General features: G+C 38.1%; 1 protein-coding gene and 1 pseudogene across 6 annotated transcripts in view; both read right to left on the bottom strand.

Annotated features, from left to right (window-relative positions):
* GNG12 (G protein subunit gamma 12) overlaps positions 1–7,119 on the bottom strand; it is a 211,790-nt gene that overhangs the window by 144,429 nt on the left and 60,242 nt on the right. The gene's annotated exons all lie outside the window — the stretch shown is intronic.
* Positions 1,335–1,450, bottom strand: LOC111743525 (annotated as a pseudogene).

Raw genomic sequence — 7,119 nt, 5'->3', positions numbered from 1 at the left:
GCTTCACCTTTTTAGTTGCTAGATTGTGGCAAGTTCAGAGGGTCCTAGGATAGAGGCTGGGGCAGACATGAAGTTGGGGGTGAGGATGGGTGAGTTTCTTAGCAACCCTCAATGCAGTGTGTGTGTTTCCTGGATAAATTCCCAGTGCCTAGAATTATGCTTACACAAAATAAGTGCTCAATAAATATTGATTGAATGAATGAACTCCATTTTATGGATGAGGAGGCTGAATCACAGAGAAATTAGGAACATGTCTATAAATACAGCTAAGAGGTGATGAAGCTGGGGACAGACGTTCCCTCTAGCAGTCTGGTCCAAGAGCTTATGTTCTGAACCATTAGGCTCTAATGTTGCAAGATAGTTCATATTATAAGAGAGAAAGAGAGGGGGCTGCTGTTCCTATACCTGACACGTCATCCTTATCATATTCTTAAGTATCCTTAAGGGTCCTTAAATTCTTTCTAGGACAAGTCGGAGGTGTAATATAGACGAAATAAAATATCTTTAGAAAAAAATTGGAAATACATTTGATTAAGTCAGGTTTTTTATTTGCCTCTTTCTACCATGACTGTGAGTAGCCACTAGGAGAATCCAGTGACAAAACACAGGAATGGGCAACTTAAAAAAAAAAAAAATTACTGTTAACAGATAAAACCAATAACTAACTAACTATAGGATACCCCCATGTGGCTGGCAAAATAACGGCCTCCCAAAGACATCCATGCCTCAGCCTCAGAACCTGTGAATATGTTACCTTATGTGGTAAAGGGCCTTTGCAGATGTGATTAGGTTAAGGATCTAGAGACAGAAATTAGCAGGGATGCTCCGGGTAGGATCAATCTAATTGCAAGTGCCCTTAGATAAGAAGAACCTTTTTCAATTGTGGTCAGAGAGATAAATTCAATGATGGAAGAAGGGTCACAGAGATGCAACTATGATGACTTTGGAGATGTGAGAGGGGGCCACAAGCCATGAAATATGGGCAGCCTCTAGAAGCTGGAAGAGGCAAGGAAATGTATTCTTCCCTTGAGTCACAGAAAGGAAAGTAGTCCTACCCACACTGGTTTTAACCCAGTGAAACCTGTGCCAGGCTTTTGACTACAGAACTATGTTTAAACTACTAAGTTTTTAGTAGTTTGTTATACCATAGCAAGTATAGGTCAAATGAAAGCTTCAGCCAAGTCAAGTGTTAAAAAGACTAAAATAGATCCAATTGTTGTTTTCAATTGAATTTTTTCAAAATAATTTTATTCATATAATACGTAGCTATAATTACTTTAACATTTATTTATTTGTTTGTTTGTTTATTTATTATTATTATTTATTATTATTTATGCCTACAGCACCTAGTCTTCCTAGGTGGTCTCCCATCCAAGTACTAACCAAGCCCGACCCTGCTTAATATCCGAGATCAGATATCGGGCTTATTCAGGGTGGCATGGCTGTAGACCATTGGCCGTGGCTCCACTGGGGCATGAACCCAGGACCTTCTGCGTGTAAAACAGATGTGCTAACTGTTATACTATGGAATCGTGTCCTATTTTAACATTTTTGATTGCTATGTTATTGATGTAAAAAAAAAAAGTCTTTTCAGTCTTTTAAAAGAATGCATGATTTTCATGATTATCATGAAAGAAAATTAAATTTGAAAGGAACATTCTGCTATATCAATTTATGAATCTATGTTTCTTTATTAAATCAAGCAGCTTGTTACTTACATAAAACAGACTTGATATAAGTGAGAGAAGATGATTGCCAAGATTTTGAACTCCCAGAGGTCCACCCTTGTGGCTCCCTCCACAAATCTAATCAGCCTCCAACACTGTTATTTCTTTCACACTATGGTCCTTGCATCTGTTCCTTTTGCTGTTACTAGTTCAGGCTCCATAATTTCATGCCTGGATAGATACAATAAATATCTAAGTGGTCGCTTTGGCTTTTGCCTTTTCCTCTGTAATATATCCTGCACATACTCTCCAGATTCATGTCTCCAAAAGTCCTCCATCAGGTTGTCCTCCCGCAAGAACATACTCACACCTCTTGTCATCAGGCATAGTAGAGGTTCTTAGTCATTGGCAGAACCCAATTAGTGATGGGGGGGCGGTGTAAGTGACTTGTGTGTATCCTATGATGATGTTCTAAGATTCATAGACAATGTCTTGTTCAAAAAAAAAAAAATTGGAGGGCAGATTTATTCATTTGTATTCATTTTACAAATATTTATGATGCATTTATTAGGTGCCAGACACTGTTCTAGGTACTGGGGACACACAGGTTAATGAGAGATACAAGACCAATTGCCAGTATAGGGAAATAGATTATGCTATCTATGAAATAAACAAGAAATATCCAGTGGTGTTAAATGTTATGCAAAATATTCAGACAGGGTGAAGTAATAGAATGATTGGGTGTCTGCTTTGGGCCGAGTGAACAGAGAAGACTTATGGGAGGAGGTAACATTTCAGCTGTTGGCTATGAAGATCTGAGAGATGAGCAATTCAGGAAGAGAAAAGAACAAGTGCAAAGGGTCTCAATTGGGTGTGATCTTGGAATATTCAAGGAACAGAGAGATGGAGAATGTGACTGGGGGCTGGTGAGTAAGCCAGTGAAGAAAGCAGTAGTCGATTAGAACAGAACCCTGAGTTTTGATTTTCCTGTTAAGGAATAGAAAACGACGAGAGATTTAAATCAGGGAATTGACATATACTAATATTTGGGTTTGAAAGCTCACTTAGGTGAATGGGTTATTGTGGAGGATAGTTAGGAGTCATCGCTATGATCCAGGCAAGAGATTGTGGTGCCTTGGACTAAGTAGAGGTAAAGAGACATGTATAAGCAAATCCAGAATATATTTTGGATTTAAAGCTGATAAGACTTGCCAATAGATTAGATATGTAGGATGAGGCAAAGAAAGTGACTTCTGGTTTTTTGGCTTGATCCACTGGGTGGTTGGTAATACTATTTATTATGATGAGGGGGCTCAAAATTATCATTGTGAACATTTAGCACTATATTGTGCTTTCTTGGTTTATGAGGCATCTGGGGCAATTTGCCTTTGCATGAAATGGTGTGAGACTGCTATACTTTGTAAGATTTGTTTCTAGTTTGTATAATTTTATGGTGCCTCCCTTTCGACAAGATTCCTACCTCTAGAAGTTTACCCTTTCTCCCCATGTTAGTCATGGGCTAGGAAACCAAAAACAAATGTTCATTAAAATTGTAAGTAAAGAGTAAAAAAGATCTGAATCAGGAGATGAAAAGTTTCCTATGAGGAAAAAAATTTGTTTCATGGTCTTTATCACAATGATTTAGATTGCTTAGAAGGCTTTTTTATTTACTTTCCAAGTGAGAGAGACTACTGAATAACTGATCTCTGTAGAGATAGGAACTACTGCACTTCAGTTTTGACATTTTCATGAGTTGCCTGTTTGCCTTTCCCAGAATTCTCTACCAAGAACAGAGCCTGCTTGATCTGTCAGTAGGTTTGGCTCAACTCCATCGTGTCATATTTGTTGCTAGTTAAAATTAGATTATTGGACCCAGTTTTAGTTACCACATTTGTGCCCTGTTATTCTATTCCTGAACCAGGACCTGGAAACAAAGACTCTACTACTACTATACTACTAGCTAGCATTTTCTGAGCATTTATTATGTGCCAAGCATTGTGATAAACATACTGCACACACGATCACACTTAATTCTGACAGCTATCCAATGAATTAGGCATTATTATGCAATTTTTCTAAATGATGAAATTGAAGCACAGAGAGAATAGGTAACTTTCCCTAGGTCACACAGCTAGTTAGTGGGTGATAGAGTGAGAATTAGAACCTAGGGTGACTGAAAAGTCCCTGCTCTTCATCACTATCTCATAACTGTCAACTCTAGACTGATACACAAACTCGAGACCCCTGGCTTGCTTTATCTGGGAATAATTTCTCATCCCTCTGATATCCTTCCATGGCAGACCCCTAATCTATAGTTTCTTGCTGTTGTGTTTTCCCTCTGTTCTCCCTTTCTGTGCCGGATCATTTCATTAGACACACCAGGTAGCCAGAAGACTATTCAAGGGGCAGAGCTGGTATTTTTATTTAGCTCCAATCTTTATAAACAGTAAGACAGTAGTTAATAATTAAGGTGCACTGGTTAACCGGCCCTATAAAGTAGGCATCATTTTTTCTATTTTTTAAAATGATAAGATAAAAGTACATAGCTTGTAATTTGCATAAGATCATATAGCTGTTTTATGGTGGGTCCTGGATTTCAACCTATGTCTAGCTGATTTCAGTGAATCCTCTTAATTAATTTCTGGGAACTGTTTTCCAAATGGCTGTAGCTTTGGGGCTAACAGGCTTTCTATTTTACATGTAGCATTATGTTTCTATTTTTATTTCCCTGTAAATAAATGTCCCTATATGAGTTTTTATGGTAATGGAAAAAATTTTGATGCATTTTTCATCCTCTTGTCCTTTCCTTTGAAACAGTAAAATTGATAAATTGGTTTTGTTCATCTCATTTTAGAACACAGTTAATCTTTTTCTTATTTTGTATTTGTGCTTTTCAATGCTTGTTTTGTCTGATTCTTGCCTTGGAATATTTTTTAATCTGAATATATTACTGTCTTAGGAAAAGGGGGCTTTTTCTTAATAAAATTGAGCAAGGCAGTTTCTATGATAACAATTGCTTAATTATTCTGAAATAAACACAATATATCATGTATAATGCATCATTGAACAACTTTACCACATGAATGCTCAAAACCAAAAGAAAAAGTTGTAAAGATTGATTTAATGGAAAACCTGAAGGAGTTTTGGAAATTAAAAAGAAAATTCTTTGGCCACATCCTGAGTTGGCCTGTGCCTAAAAGAGCCACCTTAGTCATTAGTGGCTAAGGGGCAGCTGTAGATTTTGAATTTAATTCCACAAACATTTATGAGACTCCTGGTATAAAACTGGCCATGTTTTGTGCTGGGCATGCAGAATGTAACAAGACACAATCTTGTCCTCAAAGAACTTAGTTTAGTAGGAGAGACAGCCATGATGATAAATAAGCAAGCAAACAAACAAATGATGATAAAATAATTATAGTGATATAGCATGACAAATGTACCAACAAAAGCATCTGTAATTTGAACCCTGTTCCCTGGTGCTACCTCAGGCTTTTATGAATGTATTTTCCAATATCCTTTGACTTTGATTATTTTTTCTGTAAAATGAATATCAAGGACTTATTATTCTGTAGTTAAACTTAGATTAAATGAAAAGGACCATTTTTGTTAATTGAGTTATTGGACTGGCAAGAAATAGAACTCTCATCTTGTTATATATTCTATTCGATTTAATTTTTTTATCTCCAAGACATTTATATTAAGTTACTTCTACAGTAGTTCTCAAATTTCATTTTATATAAAAACTCCTTGAGAACTATGTGCAAGGTTCAGTTTCATTAGGCCAAGAATTCATTAGGGCCCAGGAATCTGCATTTTATATAAACCGTCCAGGTAATTCTAATGCTGCTGGTTTGGGGGAGAGCATAGAGCTCTACTATATCACGGTAATCTGCTAGTCCTGGGCCCATTTGCTATCCTTTGCTCTACTCTGCTCTGTATCACTGGGTGCTGGCTGGTGTCAGACTCTATTCAAGTGGCTTCTTCTGGTAGGAGACTGAAGGGCAGGAGGTAGGAATAATCATCTCAGCCGCTTGTGCCATCTGTGGGAGTGGCTAAATGCCTCTAAGGTTCTAGCTCTGCAACAATTCCCCTTGACCTCTTAGGTCAAGCCTAGGGGTAAAGCTATTACTGTTTTTGTAAACTTCAGAGATGCCTCAGTCTCCTGCCTGTGTTTTTGTTGGAGAGCTATATACTCCAGCTTCTAGAACCCACTTAGTTTGTGTGTACAGTAGGCTGACAGTGCTAAGAATTAGTATTCCCTTGAGGGGGTAGCCCTTAACCAATGACTGACAGGAGTAAATACTCTAGATCCCTCCCAACTTGGCCAGGGCGATTCTGAGGTGTGCATTTTGCACTGTTTTCTAGAGAGTCCATGTGAGATTGTAACAGAGTGAAATGCTTTATCTTTCTTTGACTCCATCTCGTTCAAGCCTGCTCTATTTCCATGGCCTTCGGGCTAATAATTTCTGCTTGATCTTGCATATAGACATTCTAATCATTAGAGAAACTCTGTTTTTGGCTTGAGTTTTACAAAAACAGCCCCTCCCATATCCCCTTCCCTTGACATAAAAGAAGCTTGAAGTCACTACCTTTTAAAGATGGATTTGAAGATTAGGTCTCCCATCTTCTCCAATGGAGTCTTCTGGATCAATTAACTTTCCCTTACTCCAAATTCTGACATTTTGTCTTTTAGCCTTTCCAAGTGTCAGGCACATGGATTTTAGACTGGTAACATGACCAAACTCCAGCTGGCCACTTTGGTATCTGACTTAATAAGATGCCCTATAGTGGCTGCATTGCCTTCCCCTCCTGTAGCACTTCCCCTCATCTACCCATATTTCTTGCATTTTTCAATAAATTGCTTGCATTTGAACTTGATCTCAAGCCAGCTTCTTCAAAACCAAAACTAAGATGCTCACTGCTCCTGATGCTCAGCCTTTTCTATCACTCATGGATCCAGTTTCTAGCAACACATTCCCTTTGTCTGAAACTCTTGGAGGATTTTCTCATGCTGGTTAGATGCAGCTAAGTGCTAGGTACTAGGAACTAGAAACTACAATGACTCAGGTGAACAAGCATATTTCTTATTCCTAAGGGGCTCTCAGGCTAAAAGGGAAGAGAAACAAATATACAGCATATGATGAATGCAGCAATTCATAAAGACGCCAGTTCAGAGGAGAGAGACATTTTTTGGAGATCTGAACTGGCAGTTAGATGAGATCAGAGAAAACTTCACAGTAGAGTTAACAGTTAAGGTGGATTTTGAAAGATGAGTTTTCTAAGTGGATAAAGAGAATGGCAAATGGCATTCCAGACAGGGAAGCAGTGTTTGCAGAGTTATCAAGGGGTAAAACACTCTTCACATTTAGAGACATATAATTGTTTTCCTGGAGAATAAAGTGGGATTTGGAGAGAGGCAATGAGGCAGTACAGGGTGAATTCCTGCCAA

This window comes from Pteropus vampyrus, unplaced genomic scaffold, assembly GCF_000151845.1.
Source record: "Pteropus vampyrus isolate Shadow unplaced genomic scaffold, Pvam_2.0 Scaffold115, whole genome shotgun sequence".
Lineage (NCBI taxonomy): Eukaryota > Metazoa > Chordata > Mammalia > Chiroptera > Pteropodidae > Pteropus > Pteropus vampyrus.
Note: the sequence above shows the minus strand (reverse complement) of the source record. Positions and strands in the feature narration are given on the sequence as shown.